General features: G+C 43.1%; 1 protein-coding gene across 2 annotated transcripts in view; it reads right to left on the bottom strand.

Annotated features, from left to right (window-relative positions):
• The window catches only part of Dctd (dCMP deaminase), a 56975-nt gene extending 55444 nt beyond the window's left edge, over positions 1-1531 (bottom strand). For both annotated transcript variants that reach the window (XM_041673799.1, XM_041673801.1), the window contains exon 1: positions 1248-1531. The gene's annotated coding sequence lies outside the window, so the exon portion shown is untranslated. The remainder of the gene's footprint in view (positions 1-1247) is intronic.
• Positions 1532-24275: the final 22744 nt, after the last annotated feature.

Genomic DNA, 24275 nt, shown 5'->3' with positions numbered 1-24275 from the left:
CTCCCATTGCTTGTGAACGGTGGTCTATGGAAACCAGCTTCCTCTCCCTGTGTGTGAAACCTGTACTTATTTTCTAGTACATTAACTAACTGTGAATAAATTGGTTGACTTTCATTCAATTAAAATCATGGTTAATATAGCTAGATATTAAATAACAGAGTTATCTATTATAAAATTTTGATCTCTTAGGGAAGGAGATCTATGCACCATCTTGCTTCTGGGTCAGTCTGGACCCAAAATACAGCATTGACCCAATGTCTACACACACATATGCACATCACACCAAAGACAGAAGTTTCCAAATTTCAACTGACTTTCCTTTTTCTTTTTTCTTTTCTTTCTTTTTCTTTCTTTCTGTCTTTCTTTCTTTCTTTTTTTTTTTAGCACTTTTAGTATCTGAGATTTAGATTCTCCATCCTTTTCAAGGTTATTATAAAATGTTGTAGACTTAATGCATGGAACAAACCTTTTAAATGTATTTTCTCACTCAATTATTTAGACTTAATGTTTATGCGACAGTGTTGAGATTCTGAACAGGTTTCCATCATATTTAAAGTATTGCTACTCTCCGGACACCTCGGGGTAATTTCTGACATTATGACAAATATAAAAACTGAATGGCTGAACTTGTGGGTATAAAGTAGTTATATTATAGCATTATAAATTATCTCTCAAAAGAACCCATTCAGTCACATATTAGAGTTCATTTCTCTAACATAAAATTTCATGTCTACACAGGGAAATCTCAGGAACAGTTTCTTTATATGGTTCTAGGCTTTCCTTCCAGTATGACTAGAAAAATGCCTTTGGCATTACTGCAGAATACAAAAAGAACAATATACCTTACATGGCCATAATTGCTAGGAATAGCTATAAAATGTAGCTATGTATCTATTTAAGCATGTATTTTAAATTTAATAGCTATTATATGTAAAAGAAAGCAAAATTTTAATTGGTAAAGTGACAATGGAGTAGACACAGACTCTGTCTTTTCTCCTCACTGTAGGCTGTGTTCAGTGTTTCAGACTAATGCTGTACCAGCTCCCATGATACCCTGTTCTGGTTTTCTTCTGGGAGCTCTGACTCCCCAGCTTTATTCACCTTTCAAAATTTCCTTTTTAAAAAAAAAAAAACTGCTATTCAAATACCTTCCCCTAGAGCCTTTGCCGGCTCTAGCCTTGCTCTACAGTCTCTTTGAGGGTCCTCCCCTTGGCATCAGCTACCACTGAAGATTCCCAGACATGTACCTTGAACCAAAGTTTATCCTCAGAGCTCCGAAACCAGCTGCACATTTCCGTACTGGACGTCTCTGCTTGAATGACCCACTGTTGCTCAGAGCACGTGTCCACTCCTCACAAAGCTTTAGTCTTCTTCTTCCTGTGTTCCCTTGATCATCAGATCATCCCTTCATCTCGGCACCAAGCTCATCTTGTTTTTAAGAAAAGGTTTCTCACTGAACCTGGAGCTTGCATTTCACTTAGACTAATCAGCAGCACCCCAGGATCAGGGTTATAGATGAATGTAGTCAATCTCTGGCTTCCTAATACTCTCTCTCTCTCTCTCTCTCTCTCTCTCTCTCTCTCTCTCACACACACACACACACACACACACACACACACATTCTCACTCTCTCTCACAACACATTCTCTCTCATACACACAAACACACACACACACACACACTCTTTCTCTCCTCTCTCTCTCTCTCTCTCTCTCACACACACACACACACACACACACACACACACACACACACAGCCCTCTGGGATTCTCTGAGACAACAACTTTATTGTTGTTGCAACTGTTCTCTGCCCCCCCTCTCTCTCTCCCCGAAGTTGATCAATAAGTGCCTTGATTCTATAAGCTAATAGCTTTTAAATCTTTCTCATCTCTCCATCTTTGCTTTTAATGATTTTGTTGATAGCTCAATAGTTTCAGTAATTTTCCAAAAATATCTCCCTCTTCGGGAGACTGTGAATCTACTCTTTACGCTGCTGTTAGAATGATGTTCTTAATATGCAAATGATGTTCTCCCCTTTCCATGCTTAGCTCTCTCCGTAGCTCCCCGTTACTCTTTTTTTTTAAATATTTATTTATTTATTATGTATACAATATTCTGTCTCTGTGTGTTTGCAGACCAGAAGAGGGTAGCAGACTTCGTTACAGATGTTTGTGAGCCACCATGTGGTTGTCATGACCTTTGGAAGAGAAGGCAAATAAGCAACTCCCCGTTACTCTTAAGGGAAACCCAAATCCCCCGAAATGTGCTACGTGGCCCTTTTCCTATTCACACCCTTCACACCACGTTAACAAATCGCCCAGGATCGCTGGGTCTTACTCCACTGCCTCGCACCTCACTGTCTTTGTACGTAGGGCTTTTCTTCCCAAGAATGCCTGTCTACCACTGGCTTGCTTACCTAATGCCTGCTACCCTTGGAGGCAGCTCATTCCCATCTTATCTGGGAAGCCTGCCCTCCCTCAGTATGTAGGCTCAGGTATTTCTCTGTGTGCTGACACGATGCTAAATTTATACATCAATTGCACTCTACAATATGATAATATTGGCTTATCTTCCTCTCTCTACCTTGCACTGATTGGAAAATTCTTAGGCATCAGAACTCATTAAATATTTACGAAATGGAATTCTATATTAAAACTTAAATTGAAGAAAACTTTTAGCATATCATTTATAGCATCAAATTTAGCAATGGTGCCGATAGTCACAAACAGATGGTTCACTTTTTAGGGTACCAAATAATCCAAGATATACTGCTTTAGAAAGGAAAAAGAAAGTTTTTAAATGGCCTCCAGAGGTTGTAACCAGAGATCAGGAGTAAAGGGCATAAAGAGACATTGATCAAAAGGAAGAAAAGTCAGTTATGCAGTGGAATAAGCCCAAGAATTCTGTTACAACCAAGTTTGAAGGTAAATACCTGAATGCCCAGTACCTGAGAGGGTGAAGCAGGACAATTGCAAATTTGAGGGTAAGATCCTGCCTTGAAAATAAAATTGAGCTGGAGAGATGGCTCAGTCAATAAAGTACTTGTCTTACATGCATAAAGACTTAAGTTTGGTTCCCAGAAACCACATTAAAAATTGAAAGTCACTGGGCAGTAGTATCACATGCCTTTAATCCTAGCACTTGGGAGGCAGAGGGAGGTGGATCTCTGTGAGTTCGAGGCCAGCCTGGTTTACAGAGTGAGTTCCAGGAAAAGCAGGGCTGCACAGAGAAACCCTGTCTCCAAAACCAAAAATATATAAAGGAAGGAAGGAAGGAAGGAAGGGAGGGAGGGAGGAAGGAAGGGAAAGAGGGAGGGAGAGAGGGAGGGAGAGAGGGAGGGAGGGAGGGAAGAAGGGGAAAGGAAGGATGGAAGTCTGATATGAGTAGTTTATAAACCACTATTGGGAAGGTGTAGACAGCCAGTCCTGCGGCTCACTGCCAAGCCTTTCTATGTAATCCAGTGAGTTCCAGGCCAAAAAGAGATCTTCTATTAAAAAATATGGATAGCATCTGAGAACTGATATCCAAGGCCTCCACATGTATGGCCTTGCACACACATGAACACAGACATATATGTTTTACAGTTAATATCTGTATATTATAAACACAAACATGACAAACATATGAGGCAATGCATAGTAAATATTTCGTCATTTCATCACGTACACATATCAAAACATTGTGTTGCACAGTACATACAAATTCTACCCGTTGATTAAAAAACCAAAATAATTGTTGAAATTAAAACAACGAAACGCTCTACAGAAAGTTGCTGTGCTACCTTAAGCTTTCTAATGGCTTTATGGTCGAATTGTCAATAGCAGGTGCTGCTCTACGTTATCAGCGAGTTTTTTTCTTGTCTGAAAAATGGAACCAGTTTTCAACAGTCCTGACACCGCTCTGACTTTCCAGGCTGCGTTCATTTGAAATGTAGCTGGCTGGAGACTTGAAGAGAACGTCCTCTTTTATCATTTATGGAACAAGTACTGCAGGCTCGATCATCTTTATGGGAGTCATCCGAACCAATGATTTGTGACAGCATCGGCCGATGTTTTGCAGACTCTCCACATCTCCCTCCAGGGGTGACTGTACGCCCTCATAGCCCACCGCCAACAGTCGCTGAAGGAGCCAGGCACCTGCTAACGTAAGTTCCTGGAGGCTCACTACCTCATTGTATGATGCTATTTGACAGAAATCCCTCCTCCTGTTTTCAATCATTTTTGGCTATGAGGTTATCAAATTATGATAACAGGAGGATTAGAATCTTTTCAAAACACCTTCCTGTCTGGGTTTTTTCTTCAACAGCAAAATGAGATTATTTTTATGAAAAGAAGACTTGTTGCAATCTCCCACTCCTTTGTATTTTCAGTCTGCTTTCTGTGGAAAGGAAACTCGTTCCTTTGGCATGGAAAAGTGGGAATATTTAGCTTAGTCCTGTGAAATACCATTTAAGGGCTAGGATAATAGATGATGCTCAATCTCTTTTCTTTTTGCTCCATAAACATGGGGAAAGTTAGACAAGAGTCCTGAGTACTCAAAGATTAGAAGACAGTATTACAAAGGAGTCTTCGACAATGGTTCAGCACCATGGACTAGGGACAGTCGTCCGCTGCCCCTTGTGGCTGGATTTTATATCATTTCTTCATATTCTATGTATACATCATTACCTAAAATAATTGTATTAAATAATTGTTTAGAATATAAAATGAAAAATGTTTCAACTTCTGCTTGTAACTATTTTATCAAAAAATTAAGCTGTGTTAAAATAAAATATATGCAAGACAGAGTATTGACTTATTCTATTTTCTGTTGTATGAAACACTTGAGGCAGACAACCTGCAAGGAAAGACTTACTTGGACTCCTGGCTGCAGAGGTATGGTCCACAGTCATTTGGCCCTGTTGTCTTTGAGCCAATAGCAAGGCAGCATAACATAGCATTGTGTGGTCAAGAGCCTACTCGCTTTGTGGCAGCCGAGAAGTAAAAGAGAGGAAGAGGGGAGAGACCCAATGCATGCCCAATGGTCTGGTCCCATTCCACTAGGCTCTGCCTCCTAAAGGTTCCACCACCCCTGAAGAGCGTACCAGGTTTTCAGGGACAGTCAAGATCCACACTTTACCAGAAGCTTTACAATGGCTATCTTCTAGGGGCTGGAGCTGAGAGAATAGGAACGAGGCTCCACAGTATCACTGGCAATGACAGCACCCAACCAGCAGGGGTCACTTGGCAGACCCTAACAGCAAAAGGCAAAGTGGATGCAATTAGCGTTAGTTACAGCAAGATTGGAATGGCAGCCAGAAAGATCTAACGCGTAGAGGTCCAAGGCTATGCCTTGTGGACAATAGCATTCCCAGAAGCCTGAAGGTGTTGCCTGATCTAGTGGATCAAAGGAGATCGAGAATGGATGACCATAAGGCAGAGATCAGCTGAGCGAAGGCCACAAAACATCATCATGTCACTAAGTTAAAGGAAAGGCCATGCGACGTTAAGCTGAGGAAGAAAAAAAAAACAAAACAAAAGCAGAGCTCTTCCTGAGATCCTTCTCAGGAGGGCTAACATAGACTCTGCTCACGGCCGTCTCCTGGGTTGTAGGACTCACAGGCAGGGTGGCCCATACTCAGTACTTGGCAGCAGGTACACGCTTCTGCAGTTTGTGAACTAACAGCTACAATAAAGGAAAAGGGTAAATCAAAAATACTATAAAAACTTGCATATGAATGGTTGTAGATGTGAGTAAAGTCTCTATATTGTTAATTGTGTAAATCAGATCTGATTCCTATAGTCAAAGGCTGTGTTAGGAGGAACACAGGTTTCAGGCCAACTTAGGTTATCACTTTCAGATAGTGAGTCTCTGTCTGGAAGAAGAAGAAGACAAAGAAGGAGAAGGAGAAAAAGAAGGAGCAGAAGAGGGAGGGGAAGAGGATGAGGAAAGAGAATAAGGAAGAGGAAGAAGAGGAGATGAACAAGAGGAGGAAAAGAAGGAGAAGGACAGGAGGATAGGAGGAGGAAGAGGAGGAAGAGAAGGAGGAAATACCCTTGAGCAAAGAGCAGTCTTTCAGCACTAGTGGGGGCTGCAGAAGGAGTTTGTTCTATCAGTCTCCTCTTTCTGGAACACTCATCTTCAGATATCTGTACCCTTGGCCAACTCCTCTCCTCTTAGTCCTGAACACACCTCTTATCTCACTAAACTGACTGCAGCCAAGTTTATGAGTCTTGAGGCTTCAGCTGACGCTTCTGACTAGGCTGTAGCTCTGAAAAGCTATTGCACCTATAAAGGGAATTGTCATTTGTGAGGTGATCACTCCCTCTGTACCAGGAAGAAAATGATAACAAGACCTCCAGAGACCGAAGGAAAGTTTGACTGAACTATGCGTAGCAAACCTTATTTTTGTTTAAGGTGCCTGCCTTCCCATTTCTTAACCATTTAAAAAAAAGAAAGACCTTTCCACACACCAGTCTTCCTTTGTTTTTGGCAAGGAAGCTATTTAAACCTGAGGCTTAAACCCTTTCTTTGCAATCTACTCTAGAGATTTATTTATTTTTCTGTACTTTTCTCTCGTGTGTACATGGCGTTTATATGTTAATAAACTACTAATTGTTTTGCTCTTGTTCACCTGTTTTTGTCTCCGGGAATCCCATTTAACACTTAAGAAGGGTAGTGTGAAAACGATAACTCCTCCAAGGATAAAGCAGCGAAATGGTACCTGCGGGGGGCGCTAGAGAGGTACACAGCTGAGAGAAAACGCCACACGCAACAGATCTAGTGTAAGTGGGTGGGCGGGGTTTGTAAGTGTGTGTGTATGGGGACATGAGAGAGGCAGACAGACAGACACACAGAGAGAACAGGCAAGAGAAGAGCAAGAGGCGCTGCTGGGAGAACCGTGACGGACACTTTTAAGGGGTTTGCGAGTGGTCGCATAGGGAAGTACACAGCTGGTAGCTGACAGGGAAAATGCCCCACATCTGGTGACTCTGTAACTGCCTCTGCTGCCACCGAGGCAGGCTGGCGGGAAGCTAACATTGCCCCTGGCTGAGAGCCAAGTTCAGGGGCATCTCTGAAGGGGGGGGCGGTTTTTGTGTCCCCAAAACAAAGATCTAGACAGAGACAGTAGATAGCAAGCAAAGGGAGTGCCATTGCTAAGAAAGATCACACTTCCAGGAGAGGAAGAGAGCTGGAGAAGGGACTAGGACCCCATTGTGTGAGTCTGGGTTTTTATGCTGCCTTGACATAAGCTTTCTGGTGTATCTGCATAGTGCAGGCTACGCCATGCTTGCTCTAACCGGTACATGTGTCGCATGCCCTATGGCATATTAACACTCTACCCAGCGTGTGAGGTCCATGCTCTGGGGCCATGAAAGGAGGGTTCTCAGAGACCCGGAGGTTGGAGAGAGTTCAGGAACCATGGGCGGGCATACTTTATTCCCAGCCCCGTGGGCTGGTTGGTAGGCACAGGCACACACACAGAGCAGCGCACAGGCCACATGGAGGTAAGCACACGGTTAGGATGGCTAAGGCCCAGGCAAGGGTTCTGACGAAGGCGCCTGACCCCAAGAGGACTTTAGAGGAAGTTCCCCAACAGATTACATCACTGCTAACTTTGGGGTGCAGACGTCCAGTGTCAGCCATTTTGTGCCGACTCATAGTCCCCAGATGTTCCGCATCAACCATGTTTTAGCTGACGCCTCTCAGATATCCAAATCTGCATCTTCTTCTTAAGCATCAGCTGGCCCTTCTGGTCTTCTGTTCCCAATACAGATGTAGTAATTTAGAGTTCTAAAGCACCTTAGGGCATTCTCAGACTCTCTGGTGTGTCACTGGCTAAGTCCATGGCACTGGTTGTAGCTGGCCTGGGAAAGTGTGGAAACAGAGAAGTCCTAGCCTTCCTCTTTGTCAATGTGTTTTTCTCACGTGCTGATTTTATAAGGATCCCTATAAGGACCTCGCTTGCCACACTTTTCCTCTGCTTCCACAGCTGTCCGTTGTGGGAGAGCTGAGGCAGACCAAGGATATCTAGCCAGCCCTGGCCAGCAAGAAAACAAACACGTCCAGAAGTCAAGGTGTCAGCAGTGTATGCCAGCAGTTTATGGGGCGCAGATAGCTATCATCATCAACAGTGGACCAGCAAAGCTCCATCATCAACAGTGGACCGGCAAAGGCTCCATCATCAACAGTGGGCCGGCCAAGGCTCCATCATCAACAGTAGACTGGCCAAGGCTCCATCATCAACAGTGGGCCGGCCAAGGCTCCATCATCAACAGTGGACCGGCAAAGGCTCCATCATCAACAGTGGGCCGGCAAAGGCTCCATCATCAACAGTGGACCCGCAAAGGCTCCATCATCAGTTGACCAGCAAAGAGAAGGCAACACAAAGAGCTGAACTTAAGGGCCCAACACATCTTCTCTGATTGCCCTGGAGGGACTCTCATTAAGTTAACTGAAGGGGCTCTAATAGACTGGAGCATGGCAAATACAGGCCCGAGCAGGGCAAACATTACAGACAGGTTTTGCCCTTTACCCCTTTTCTTCTTCCTGACTAAACACATTCCTAAAGCTAGCCCCCAAGGCCTGTCTAGTCTCTTATTGGCTACTGACTCATTCCTGAAACAAAGCACCAAGGCCCAACAATCAAAATTCATTATCTAACTAAAGTGTCCAATCAGGATTTACCAACTCATCCTAGCACAGACTCCCCATCCCTGCATTCCACTTAACCCATCCTTGAAGAAGCACCCTCTCTTGTTCTCTTATTCCCTCCTTTGCTGCTGATGCTGCTGCTGCTGCCTTTGCTGCCCCTCTTGCCCTTCCAGGGTAATAAATCTCCTTTGTGTTGAGAAGTTGGTGTCTGGTGTGTGCCCTGTCCTGATTCTGGGGGGTGGGAGCGACCCCCCTTTACTTACTTCCGCAAGATTCCATGCCCTCAGGACAGATTTTTCCTTTCTCTGATTCCACTCACCTATAACCAACCATGACCTGAAAATATCACACAGAGAACTTGGAAATAAATAATTCATAAGTGTTAAATCTCACATCCTTCTGAGCGCTGTGTTGAAATCTTGCCTCTCCATCCTGGAGTGCTTGAGTTCGAGGACCCTAATGACCGTACCGTATACTTCATCTCCTTCAAAGCCACTACAAGTCTTCTCACACTGTTACCAGAGTCCCAGGCCATGGACCTGGTTCTTCAGGTTCCCACAGACCAGACTGGGCCATCCACTGCCTCAAGAAGAGAGACAAGCAAGTCTTGATGAAGTAGGAAAAGAATTTATTCAGTGTGACCATACTGATTAGGAACAAGGTGACCACTGTCCTAAATCCTGTCTTTGTTTGGTATTAATAGTCCCGGGACTAAATAGGGGAAGGACAAAACCACAGAGGGTAAAGAAGGGTACATAATCAAGCAGTCTTGGTGGCTTGGTTGATCATTAGCTCAAGCAGGGGGTCAGCTGAATCCAGAAAATTATTTTTGCTTGAAGGGGCAATTTGGTTCCCATCCTGAGATGATTGCTCATACTTGGGTTATTAGAGGTCTTGTTCCGTCCCAGGGTGTAAGCCTGCAGGACTTAGCCTACCTGGAATTTGAATGAGATAAACCGTGAAGAACCAGATTGAGAGTGGTCCGGTCTACACAGTGACTGGGATCTCCTGGGGTGGGAGGGAAGCAGGGGTCATTTCAAGGGAAGCCCTTCTATGTCTTCAGAAAAAAGAGTAGTAGATGAAATGCATGATGTTTTGAAAGTCAAAAACAAACACTGCATCCATGTAACTTTTATTATAACATACTATTACAATTATCCTAATATATTATTGTAGCTATTCCCTTGCTGTGCCTAATCTAAAAATTAAACTCTACCAGCGGTCTGTATGTTTAGGGAATACTGTATATAGAGTTAAAGTCTGTACAGCTTCTGGTCCTTCAGTCTTTTGGGATAAAAAAAAAAAAGCAGGCTACAGCTACAGGTTGAGGGATGAGGTCTTGGGACTCGCTCACTGGGGTCTTGGTACTACCATTTACAGATAAGAGGGGCTAGTGTACAAATAAGCATCTTAGAAGAAAGGAAGGGGAGGAGACTCTCAATAACCAGATATCTAACTAGGAAACAGCATTTAAAGCAGAAGGGAGTATAACCAGCCTTCCTGGTGGGAATGGATATATTCTAAAGACAACTCTCTCTCTCTCTCTCTCTCTCTCTCTCTCTCTCTCTCTCTCTCTCTGTCTGTCTGTCTCTGGCTATCAGACTATTGGTAGAAGTGACAAACTTCAAGAAATAGTAGTAAGAGTCCCCGGGAATTTCCTGCTGATGGAAGTAAAGGTTAAAGCCCTGAAGGCAGTCAGAGGAGAAACCTGTCTCTGGAGACTTAGAACAGAGACAGGCATGGGTCAAGGACCCACATCTTAACTGGACTACTTAGGGGTGCCTACCTCCTGGCTTCTACTCATGTAGACTGGGGGAGGTTGTCTCCACATCTCTTTGTCCCTCTTGCCAGTGTAGCCATACTGAACAAACCTCCCTTTTCTGCTTCTCACTATCAATGTGTCTCTTTTCATTGATTTATTGAGGACAGGGAGCCAAACATGGTGTTGAAGCACAGACTGTGACCCCAAGTCCCATAACAGCTCAATTTGACAGGCTCTTTTTCCCCCTCCACGGGCATACTAGCTAGATACATAGACTGGAAGTCTGAGAATAAGATTGTATCAATAATTTAAAAGAAAAGAATAAATTAAAGTGTAAAAAGAAAAAACAGCCGGGTGGTGGTGGCGCACGCCTTTAATCCCAGCACTTGAGAGGCAGAGGCTGGCCGATCTCTGTGAGTTCGAGGCCAGCCTGGTCTACAAAAGCTAGTTCCAGGACAGGTTCCAAAGCTACAGAAAAACCCTGTCGCGAAAAAAAATAACAACAACAACAACAAAAAAAGGAATAACAAATTGTGTTCTTTACATGCCTGCATAGTGGTATATATCCTTTAAGTTTCTTTAGCTTGACTTTATTATTTAATTATGTGTGTGAGTTGGTGTCTCTGTGGGGCAGTGCAAGCAGCCATGGAGACCAGCGGTGGGTGGCAGCTCCCTTAGAGCTGGAATCATACATGGTTGTGAACTGTCCAATGTGGACATTGGGAACCAAATTCAGATCCTCTGGATCTTAACTGCTGAACTATGTCTCCAGCTCCATGTAAAACCTTTTAAAGATGAAATAAATTGAGCAGTAGTGTTCAACAACAAAATTAAATAGTTAATAATGTTTACTAGAACATATTAAGGCATACTATACTCAGAATACTGAGATAAGCACAGGGACCACATGTCTGGAGTCTTGCAGTCAAATAGAAGAGAGCTCATTTTCAAATAGAGGCAAGAGGGAATTTATAGCCAAGTGGTACATTAGGGGCTTGGTGGGTGGGAAATTACTGTGAGAAACCATCAGAGACACAAGCACCATCCTGCACACCATGTACACCAATACATGTGATTGTGCATGAACACACACACACACACACACACACACACACACACACATAAATAAACTCTTTAAAAAATCAGATGAAACAAATTAGATTTTTAAATATTTTATAAATCAAATTAAAGATAAACCAAATTAGTGATTCTGGAGAACCCAAGCTGTCTTAGTTAGGGTTTTTATTGCTGTGAAGAGATGCCATGAGCACAGCAACTCTCTTAAAGAAAACATTCAATTGTAGTGGCTCACTTACAGTTTCAGAGGTTCAGTTTATTATCATCATGATGGGGATCTTGGAGGCATGCAGGGAGACATGGTGCTGGAGTAGGAGCTCAGAATCCTACATCTTGCAGGCAACAGGAAGTCAACAGAGACACTGAGAGGTATCCCAAGCATAAGAAACCTCAAAGCCTGCCCCCACAGTGGCACACTTTCTCCAACAATGTTATAGACACTCCAACACAGCTACACTTCCTAATAGTGCCATTCCCTACAAGATTTTGTGCACCAGTTACATCTATCCTACCACACAAACTAACACTTTCCACTCCTTCAAGCCAATAGCATTTAAGATACCAGCCCACTTGGGCATGGTTTCTTATACTGTAAATGCAGCTGTAAAGCTTGCTCTTGTTGTCTTGCTTGTGGCTCTCCCTTTCAGCTGCTAGACTCTGTTCCTGTTTGTGCAGAGGACTGTTATCTAGGACAGTGATCTGGAAGTTTCCCTTAAATAAATAGCCCTTTATTATTCATAATTCTGAACTGGTGTGGGATTATTTTGTGATTTCTGCCTTCAACAAGATTCTTGCTAGAGATGGGTTTGGGAGATGATGGCAGATGAAGGACTGCTGAGATATCGGGAGTGACCATATATTAACGATAAGGCTTCGCTGACTTAGGATTCTTTTGCTAAAACTGGGTCTTACAAGAGGTTCAGCCAGCAGAAGAATCTTTATTGGTCGAGGTGTACAGAATAACTGAGATGTTTCAAAATGCTACATCCTGAAGGGTCTGAGAGCATCCACAAAGAGAACTGTGCCATCAATATTTTGGCCTGTTCTATAAAACAAACAAGTCTCTCTCACCTTCATCATTTTCACCTTGCATGTGTGTTTACCTTATACTACGACATTTTCCAAAATAGGAGACACCTGCTGATTTTTATTGTGCTTGTGAGTTATGCTATGTTTACAGACTTGTGCTTACCATGAGTTATGCTACTTGAGTATTTTGTCAAGCAATCTTACACCATGGAACTTTCATGAACTAGAAATTAGATAAAAACAAGTGGCTGGAAAGTGGGCTGAGTGGTTAAGAGCACTTGCTCTGAAGTAGGGAGGACCAAAGATTTGATCCGAGCGTTCACAAGACACACTGATCTAATGCTCTGAGGCAGTCAAAACCAGGAGTATCAGTGAGGCTTGCAATCTTCCAGCTCAGACAGACCCTGCCTCAGAGGAATAGGCAGAGTCATGGAGGAGGACACCCGATGCCCTCTTCTGGTGAGGGCATGCAGATGCTCACACCACCATGCACACCAATGCACACCAATGTGTGTATGCACACACGCACCCACTCGTACACGCCCAGACACGCAAACATAACTGAAATCTTCAGAAAAGTTAGATGAAATGAATTAGATCGTTAAACCTTTTATAAATCAAATCAATCAAGATTAATAAACACTTCTATCTCATTTTGCTCATCTTCACGGTTGTACTGTAGCTCCAGGATCACAGTGCCTACAGAGACACGCACGCCCTCGCCACTCAGGTGACAGAGACTCGGTCTTACGTGCACAGAATCATTCTGTTTGGCAATGGCACACCGTATGAAATTTAAAGAAGCTGGAAATGCAAAATATTTGTTTTTCTGGAAAAACTAAAAGCCCACATTTCCTCATTTCCCCCAGGACACGGTGAGAAACCCTTGCAGTCAGGCAGGGGCTAATTGCTGGATGGGAAACACCCACGCAGCTCACTGTTCTGGGACTCTATCCATGTGCAATTCTCATTCCCAGAACCCAGTCCTTTCATCTGTTCCCAGGCCTTCCAAAATTTCAGTACCTTTGTTGGTAAAGAGTACAGATTGTCATTTCATTTTTGAGAGTCATTCAGAAAGAAAGAATCATACTACAAGCCTGGGACCAGGAACAGATTGAATTCATTAAAAAAAAAAAAAAGAGGAGAGAAAAGTACAAGCCAAACTGTTCATCTCTGGTACATGAAAAATTATCACTGTTGTTGTTAAAACCATATGTTCTAGGTAAGAGGACAGGTTTTGTGTTCACTGTGACATTTGTTCTGAGGAATGCTAATGCATTGAATGCTAGTATGTGCTTAACAGCAATTTGCAAATTTGAAAAGCAACTCAGAGTTCAAAGCTGAGGAAGGAAAATACAAATCTTAGCCTGAGGTGTCTTTGCGATTGTGTCTAGATGTTAGATCATCAGTAAGACCTACTATGATATTTGACAATGTTTTATAGTTTAAGGTATGCAGATTTAACTTTTTTAAAGTTTATTTTTTTGTTAATGTGTCTCTATGTGTGTCTGTGTGTGCATATGTGTGTACCATATGTGTGCAAGTACTCTAGGAGGCCAGAAGAGTGCATAACTGCTGAGCCATCTTTCCAACCTCCAGATTTAGCATTCTTTTTTAGAAAATATATTTTTTAGATTTTTGTCTGTGAGAGTGTCTGCTCTCACATGTGCGTGCCCTGTGTGTGTAGGCACCTGAGAGGGCCAAAAAGGAGACTGGATCCCTTGGTTCTGCAGAAAAGAAAATAATAAAAAGATATTCCAGTAAAATTTACAAGAAACAATAGGGACCGTTAGGGAGTAGGATGATATATTCAAAGAGTTTACAGGGGAAAAAGTGAGCAACAATCCTACATCAATCAAAACTTTCAACAATAAAACTAAAGTCACTTTTAGATAAACAAAATGGATACAATATGCGTGGTGATATTTTATTTTAACAAATAAAGCTTGCCTGAAGATCAGAGGGTAGAACTGAGCCGCTAGAGGCCAGGCAGTGGTGACACACACCTTTAATCCCAGGACTCCAGAGATAGAGACAGACAAATCTCTGTTAGTTCAAGGTCACCCTGGGCTACGCGGTATTGATCCAGTCTAAAAGAGAAAAAGAGTTCACACAGAGGTGATCCTAGCACTTGGAATCACATGCCTTTAATCAGAACTAGGGAGGTGGAGACAGGAGTGATACGGCTGGGCAGAGAGAGGAATATAAGGCGAGAAGAGACAGGAGCTCAGTGCAGTCTGAGGCAGCTGTCTGAGGAATTCAGTCTGAGGACTTGTAGAGACAGGATATCCCATTCAGTTTGAGAATTTCGCAGAGGTAAGAATTAGTGGCTAGCTGCTCTGCTTCTCTGATCTTTCAGCGTTCATCCACTAAAATCAGATTCCAGGTCTTTATTATTAAGAAAAATTAGAATTCTCACTACAAATTTGTTGCTAGCCAGCTTAGCAGACGTGAAGGCTACCCAAGCGATCCATGACACCATTGCCTCATAAGAACATTTGACATAATCCAGTTCCCTTTCTCAATAGAACCTGTCAACTGCAACCCTACTCCTAGAAGAAGTAAGTAGATCCATTCATAAGCTGGAACAAGAGTGTTGATCAGTTTTACTCATAACAGTAAAAAGTTTAAAGCAATTTAAATGTCCGTTAATTAACATGTGTTAGAAGCAATATGCAGTACACCCATACAATGAGATAGTATGCGTAGTAGGGCAGTGATGGCACACAACTTTAATCCCAGCACCTGGGAGGCAGAGGCACGTGGATCTCTGTGAGTTCAAGGCCAGCCTGGTCTACAGAGCAAGCTATTACTCATCAATAAGAAGAAACGATACCCTAATGCATTCTATACCACAAATGAATCTTGAAATATACTAGATGGGAGATATGGCTCAATGGTACAGTGTTTGTCTGCCATGCATTGAGACTCCTGGTTCAGTCTGCAGCATGACTGAAATCTCGGTTCATATGAAAGCTCAAAAACAAGTAGATCTCTGGACATAGAAAGTATACTAGTGGTCACCTAGGACTAGAGAGGACCAAGGATTGGAAGGTGACGGCTAAAGGCAGAAGGGTTTCTTTGTGGGCATATTAGTCAGCCTTACATTACTGTATTGGTTACTTTATCATACTATGACCAAAGCAACATAAGGAAAAAGGAGTTTCTGTTGGCTTGCAGTTCCAGAGGACTAGAGTGCTGTTTCCTCCCATTTTATAATCCTCCCTAGGGCTGGGATTAAAGGTGTGCACCGCCTGGTTTCTTTGACAACTAGTGTGGCTCCTGGGATTAAAGGTTCATGTCACTGTGCAACTGGGATTAAAAGTGTGCGTTACCATTACCTGGTCTGTAAGGCTGACCAGTGGGGCTGTTGTACTCTCAGATCTTCAGGCAGTCTTTATTTATTAAAATACAATAGAGGGGCTGGAGAGATGGCTCAGAGGTTAAGAGCACTGGCTGCTCTTCCAGAGGTCCTGAGTTCAATTCCCAGCAACCACATGGTGGCTCACAACCATCTGTACTGAAATCTCATGCCCTCCTCTGGCATGCGGGCATACATCGAGGGAGAATGTTGTATACATAATAAATAAATCTTTAAAAAAAAATACAATAGAAATGCCACTACAATGCTTTGATGTTAACCTCCACAGACACATACACCTATCACACATGCACACAGCACACCAACACATAGATACACACCCCTGCACACGTATATTGAGAATATGACGATGGTGAGAAGCCACTCCAGACCATCTCACGGGTGCTGCGACACTGTCCCTTCCTGATGGTTCAGCATATAAAACTTTGTTTCACGCATAAAAATTATTTTCTAACATATAAAATTACCTCCAGGCTCTCTGAATCAACGAGTTATAAAAGACCAATTAGTTTCATGTTTAGATTCCATTCCCATTCCAAGTTTTTACTGTGTTTGTGTGAGATCCCAAAGTCCAAGACAACAAACAACAAAAAAAAAACCCAACAACCAAAAACAAACAAACAGGTCTGAACTCTAAAGTACTTCCAAGCACTCTCAAAGACACGTCTCTGTCCAACAAAGAAAACGCACGCATCATGGCCTAGTCTCCAGGTTACTTCCTTTCTTTACTGTTTAACATTACTGACTTCTATATATCTATGCACAGACTTGGTCTGTGGGCACAAGGCTGACTGAACTAATCCCAAAGGGTCCAGAGCCCTCGCTAACTTTCCACCAAGAAACTCTAGTGGAATTTTTTTTTTTGATTTTCGAAACAGGGTTTCTCTGTACTTTTGGTTCCTGTCCTGGAACTAGCTCTTCTAGACCAGGCTGGCCTCGAACTCACAGAGATCCACCTGCTTCTGCCTCCCGAGTGCTGGGATTAAAGGCGTGCGCCACCACTGCCCGGTTTAGTGGAACCTTTTCAACCACCAGAGAGTGGATGAACCTGCGGCACCCCCGCTAGCATGGGGCAAGTGTCCGGAAGTGTTCTGAAACCATCCGGTATTCTAGTGGAGTATTTTCAAGGAACCAGCAGAAGGGCGGGCGCCTTTGAATATGCATTCTCATGCCTACAAAGACTCTAGGACTCCTGAATTTCCATTCCCGCCCTGAAATCCTTGTTATTTGTTTATGGACAAAAAAGGCTTAGCTAGCCAGAATCAAACATAAAGCCACATGCAACTGCATTTGCTGGTATTAATATTCCGTGAAATAAAGTGACATCAGAGAGGGATTAGCTCCCGCCGACGCACGGTTTTACATAAATGAATGCCTGATCCTACGGCTTCTCAGCAGAGCTTCGTGGCCGCAAATCACAATCGCAGCGTTTGATGCTCTTGCCTCTCACACCGCGCGCCCTAAACAAACAGCAGCCTTGAATCATGATTTCATTATTGTAGACAGTAGAATTCCATCAACTATCCAGGGCACCAAGAACGTCAAAGTTATGAAGGAAAAATCTAAGCCCAAATTCTCGGTTAACCCATTTCGGGCAATAATCTACAAATCCTGCTCCCAAATAGCCAAAAAGTCATAAATATTCAGTGCCTCGGAGTCTTTTCTAATGCTTAAACGAGAAGGCACAGCTTGCTTTTTTAGACTAAGTTTTGAACTGCAACTCGTAAATAATGAGGCTTGTCACCGAAGGCCAAATAGTCATCTTTCCTTTAGTCTAAACAAAACGTCCCGGGAATTGGCCTCGGAAGAAAGATTCTTGGAGACGTGTGGAGGAGCTCAAGGATGTATATCTGCTCTTCTCTATAAATACACTTCTATCTACCAGTAGCTGTTGCATAAGCTGTACATTATATCACACTCGAGGCTTTTTAGCTGGCGATTCTTCACACGTGTGTAAGTTGAAAACAAGACATTTTCTGTATGCAATAAGTTACTAGCCTCTGAGACCTGTAAGGGAAATTTGGATTTGACAATTTTCTTCAGAAAAGTTGTGAATGAAGAAGCTTGGCACAGAATAACTAATAATATCCTCTTCTCTGCATCCATTCAATAAATCCAGTTTGTTTCCCTCTTACTAGAATGGAGATGCAATAAAGGTAAGTAACAATGCATCCGCCAGACATAGTTTACATATACTCTGGCTAAACTCCAGGTACCATCTAATTTCCACAATAAGTGAATTGGTTAAGTCGTGAATCTTAACGTTTAATTGACTTTTACTTTAAGAGCTTAAAGAATATTAGCATAACAGACATTTTTTTTTAAAAAAAAATAGAATCCTGCTGTATAGTCCAGACTGGCCTCAACCATCCTTTCCTCCTACCTTAACCTTCTGAGTGTTGAGATTACGGCTGTGTGCAGCCATGTCTGGCAAGAGATTTGTAAGGTTTATAAAAGTTAAAATTGTCCGTTGAAAGGATCTGGCATGTGGTGGAAGGCAGATTCATAAGAAAATGTAGAAATACTACAATGTATGTGTTTTGGAGTGATTGACTCCAATAATTAAATGGATGATTAGTCTTGAAAAGATAACTATGAAAATAAATAAACATACAACTCTTAGAGACCAAAATAAGACATGCTAAGTCAGAAGAATTTTTAAATATTGATTTGTTGTATTTTATGCATATGAGTGTTTTGTTATAGTGTATATGCTACACTATATACCCACCTACTGCTTAGGGAGGCCAAATGTGTTGGATACCCTTGAACTAGAGTTATCGATGATTTTGAGTCATCATGGGGATGCTGGGAACTGAACTCAGATCCTCTGAAAGAGGAGAAAGTACTTTGAATCAAGAAGTCATCTCTTCAGCCTCCTGAAGAATTTTTTTAACTGAAGTTGCTCTCCCATTCAAAACCCAGCAGGACCATCTTGGCCCATTATTGTAGAAGAATGTACCAGCCATGTTCTAGAACTGGAGAGGTGATGAAGCTTACAAAATCTGGTTGAGAATAAACACGTACATACGAGCAACACCAAATGAACTCAGCAGGTCATGTATATGTGCACATACCTATACTCCGACATATGTAACAACAGGAATTAAAGAAGAGGTCATGAATTGGAGAGGGTTTTATAGAATATTATTTTAAGATGTGTTACATTTGTTTATGCTGTGGGACATTTGTTTAACGATGCAAAGATGTGCTGCATTCTTTTATTTTGCATTTTTTTTACTCTCTGAAGCTGTGTTACTTTGCCTGTCTAAAACACCTGATTGGTCTAATAAAGAGCTGAACAGTCAATAGCAAGGCAGGAGAAAGGATAGGCAGAGTTGGCAGGCAGAGAGAATAAATAGGAAGGGATACCTGGGAAAGGAGGAACAAGGAGCGAGAAAAGAAGGGGCCAGCCACCCAGCTATACAGTCACACACGGAAAAGCTGGGCAGTGGGGTGCACACTTTTAATGCCAGCATTGGAAAGCAGAGTCAGGCAGATCTCTGTGAGTTCAAGGCCAGCCTGGTCTACAAGAGCTAGCTCCAAGACAGCTAAGGCTGTTACACAGAGAACCCCTATCTCGAAAAACGAAAAGAAAAAAAAAGAAGGAGGAGAAGGAAGGAAGAAAGAAAAGGTAGATAGAAATGGAGAAAGGTAAAAGCCCAGAAGCAAAAGATAGATGGGATAATTTAAGAAAAGCTGGCAAGAAACAAGCCAAGCTAAGGCCAGCATTTATAAATATGAATAGTCTCCATGTGGTTTATTTGGGAGTTGGGTGGCAGGCCACCAAAAGAGCAAAGAACAAAGAGCCAAAAGAGTAAAAAACAACCAATTCCAAGAGGAAGCTGTGGGGGTTGGGGAAACACAGGAAGAGTTGGAGGGGGAAAGGGGCAGGCAGAAATGATGAAAATACAGTACTCATGTATGAATTTCTCAAAATATGTGTTGTTTTTTAAGGAATGCCATCCCCTCATTTTGAAATAAGAGCTTGGAGCACTTTCCTTTGTATGTGTGCATTCTGGGGATGGGATCTAAATGTTTGTACATGCTGGGCAAGAACCCTACTGCTCACCTACATCCCTAGCACATTTTTGTTTTTTTGTGGACGGGTCTCAGTAAATTTCCTGGACGGGTCTTGAACTCACGTTGCCTGCAGGGCAAACACTCAGCCTGCGATCCTCTTGTGTCAACCTTCCTAGCAATTGGCATCACAGACCTGCACCGCCAGTCCCCATACACTATCAGCCTGCATGTTCATGACTCTGAACAGAGTGTTCACTCGTCTGTCAACTTCCTGTTCCTCCAGGCTGAAAATCCTGCAGTAAGTGATGTGATTCCACTTGATCTCTCCCCTCCTCTCTCCCTCCTCTCCCCCTCCTCTCCTCTCCTCTCCTTTCTCCCTCTTCTCTCCTTCCTGTTTTCCTCCTCTCCCCCTCCTCTCTCCTTTCTGTTCCCTCCTCTCCCCTCCTCTCTCCTTCCTGTTCCTCTCCTTTCCCCTCCTCTCCCCTCTTCCCACTCCTCTCTCTTCTTCTCCCCTGCTCCTTCTCTTCTCTCTTCTTCCCTCCTCTTCCCTCCTCTCCCCTGCTCCCCTTCTTTTCCCTTTCTCTCCCCTCTTCTCCTCTCCTCTCCCCCTCCTCTCCCTTCCTCTCTCCTTCCTGTTCCCCTCTTCTCCCCTCTTATCCCTCTCTTCTCTCCTCTCCTCCCCTCTGCTCCCCTACACCCCTTCTCTTCTCTCTTCCCCTCTCATTCGTATTTCACCTCTCCTCCTTTTCTCTCTTCTCCCAGTCTCCCTCTCTTCTCCTTCCTCCCCCTCCTTCCTTCCGTCCCCCTCCCTTTATCTTTCCTCTCCTCTTCTTTCTTTCTTTTCTTTCCCTCCCCACCCCTCAATCCTTCACTCCTTAATCTTCCATCCTATCAACAGCTCTCTAAAATGAGAAACATCCTTATCTTTCCTTTGTGTATTGGTAACAGGAAACTCTACTGGAAAGGGCTGACGTCAGCCTACAGAGCCATTGGGCACCCTTGTTGTGTCCTATCTTACATTTGGTTAACAGACATTGAGACATTTGTCTTTAAATCATACATAACTGGTTTTTTATTGTGTTTCCTACAGCAGGCACGTGGAGGTCAAAGGACAACTTGCAGAACTTAGGTCTTCCCTTCCACCATGTAGGTTCTGGGGAAGCAAACTCAGGTAATCAGGTTTGGGAGTCAGTGCCTTTACCCTCGGAGCCAACTTGCTGGCCCACGTCTGTCATGTAGGCTGGGTCATATTTTAGTATGACACAATTCAAGTCCCCCTTAACAGGGTTCACTCTCTAATTATGTAGTCCCGTTACTGCTTCCCTAACACTGGTCACACACGGATCCGCTGGCTTTCTCGGTCAAGGCAGAGGTGAAGCTGCTAGGTGTTAAACCTCTCATCACGTAAAATTAAGCAACATTTGAAACAGAACACAAATATGTGCCAACCACCTTAGCAAAGCAACCCATGGCAGAACCGAATACCCAGATGTCACACTCAAGGCTTTGCAGGATCAGCCCCCTCCACAATAATACTGGGCCATGATTTTAACTAATCAGAAAGTGCACTTTAACCAAGAGTTGTTATTCTTTCGTGCAAATCCACAGCTCTCGTCAGCTGGTTTTCCCAATGGCCCTTAGACACTCTGGCCAACCTTCGAGCACTATTATATCATGAATTATAATAAGCAACTAGTTTGAACTTGGAACTCCAGGCCCAATATTCAAATTACTTTTTCATAACAACTTGGAAAGTCATATTTATGTCGTAGTAGCTTTTGAGGGGACAGTAACCTGTGACTCTATGCAAATGAATTGCGTGTGCGCAGAAATCTTATTTTCCACCCTTAATTTAATTTTAACTGCAGGAAAACTGAGTCTGCCTAGAGGCTACTGTAAACACACTCTGAGTCCACCCCACCTTAGGAGTTCCCCAGAATCCTCTCTGTCGATGCTTTTTAAACTCTATAATGGTTAGACAGCTAATACGACAAAAAATTCACATCGCCTGGGCCAGTGGTCAGAGCCACAGAGAGCCAGGGCTGCTGTAACAGAAAGTCTATCACTATCTGGGAAGTTTCCAGTGACTAGAGGGGGGAAAAAGAAAAAGAAAAGGGAAAAAAGAAAAAGTAAGGCACCATTACAGATTTCTTGAGAGTGACTGAAGCCAGAACCAGGAGTCATGGATGTGTGACGACCACATGGCCTTAAAGTAGCTGTTAGGTCACAGAACCGTGAAGCTCAAACGTAACTTAGAAAAGATTTAACTCAAATATCCTTAGGGAGTTCAGACTCTGGGAGGCTAAAGGGCTCTCTGAAGGTCATTCAGTAAGCCTTGGAGAAGATCACAATTGGAGTCTTTCACGTTTTCCTGAGCTCTCTGCTCCAGAGACTTGGGACATTGGATGGTAAGGAATAAAATCGGGAGTCTCAGTCTGTAGTGTGAATGCAAATCCCAGTTTTATTCTGGTTAGTGGATACTCACGATGGTGGCTTCTACTCTCCATCTGTTTTTGGCTAACATTGAAAGCTCCACACATTTTTCTCCCTGAAATTGTGTCCACTGGGTATATCTTACCTGCTGATTATGTAGCTACCTGCTGCTGCTTAGAGTCAAGAACTGGCACTCAAGCCGGATGGTGGTGGCATACACCGTTAGTCCCAGCACTCAGAAGGCAGAGGCAGGGGAATCTCTGAGTTTGAGGCTAGCCTGGCCTGCAGAGTGAGTTCTGGGACAGCCAGAGCTACACAGAGAAACCCTGTCTCAAAAAAACAAAAACAAACAAACAAACAAAACCCAAAGAATTAGCAATCGATGCCATTGTAGGCAGTATAATCAATTTCATAATATCTATAAATAAAATAACTTACCTTGTAGAAAACATTTGCAGGAATGAAGATAGAGATAAGTTGGTAGGGTGCTGCCTTTATACATTTGAATCTTGGGGCTCACATCCTAGCACCAAAGTGGGAAAGATGTAATGCCCAATCAGAAAGCAGCATATATCTCACCACTAACAAGGCTGAGACTGGAGGATTACCCTGAGTCATGTAGCCAATCTTATTTACACTGTGAGTTCCGGGCTAGCCTGGGCTACAAAGAGAGACCCTGACTCCAAAATTGAATGAACAAAAGAAGGAAGAGGTATGCACAGGCGTGGGCATACACACACAGACACGCATACACATACACACCAGTGGGGTGAACCACTTAATAACTCCTTCAAATTGAAATCTAAAACTATCATAGGATCCAACAATTCCATGTTTCCAATGCAAATTTCTCCTTAATCAACTGGGCACTATCATAGTACTTCTGAACATAAGCCCCAAAGAACTGATATCTGGGATTTCTATAAGTATGCATATACAACTGTGCACACCAATGCTATTCACAATTGCCAAAAGGTGGAAGTGCTGTGTCCATCAGCAGAGGACTTGGTAGACACACACACACACACACACACACACACACACACACTGAATGTGATTGTTGATCGTCACTCCCTTCTTAAAAGCAGTGAGAGAGAATATGGCAAAGGGGAAAGTCTCTAGGACTATAACTCCCTTCCTAGACAACAGCTGCACGATGGCAGCTGGAACATCACCACTTTGGAACTCGAGAGGCTGTTGAAGACCTGTAGTTTCCAGGGTAAAGCTTTAGTGGTCCTTCACTCTAACTAATTTTGGCCAATGTCTCTCACCTCTTAGTATGGAAGCAACTACCTATCTCTTGCCTTCAGGCCTGAGGCAGGCAGCTGAACAATGTGTAGGCACCAAGGGACTCAAAAGAACCAGTTCACCAACTGTCCAGAATATAGGCTGTGACTGCTGGTTGCCCATCCTGATCACAAAGGTGTGTCGAGAAAGATGTGGCCACTGCCCAGTCCCATGTTGCTGCAAGTTCCTGAGCTTCTGACTGAAGTGACTTCAGGGCATCAAAGGAACCATCACATTAGCCTGTGGCCCCCATCACTTCTCCCTTTTTCTCTTTCAGAGTCCTGATACTAAACGCAGTAGTACATACAAAAACAACTGAATTTGTGGGAGAAATACAAAATGACCATGCATGCCTAAGAAAGGGCATGCCCAAGACCAACCTTTGTCACAGAGGTAGACCACAATAATAACAAAATACAAATCCTGCTGGGCACGGTGGCACAGGCATTTAGATTAGGTAGAATAGAGGCAAGCAGATCTCTATGGGTTTGAGGACATCCTGTTCTATATAGCAGTTCCAGACACAGCTACATAGTAAGCGCCTGTCTCATTAAAGAACAAAAATCCAAATAATTTTTTAAAAACAAAATCTTGGTAAAAGCAAGAATATGATTTTTTAAATTAATTACTCAGTGGCTCAGCAGTTAA

Source organism: Microtus oregoni, unplaced genomic scaffold (genome assembly GCF_018167655.1).
Source record: "Microtus oregoni isolate MIOR12 unplaced genomic scaffold, Mior012 000024F_ref0000369, whole genome shotgun sequence".
Taxonomy (NCBI): Eukaryota; Metazoa; Chordata; class Mammalia; order Rodentia; family Cricetidae; genus Microtus; species Microtus oregoni.
The sequence above is the reverse complement of the archived record's forward strand: the minus strand, read 5'-3'. Positions and strand labels throughout refer to the sequence as shown.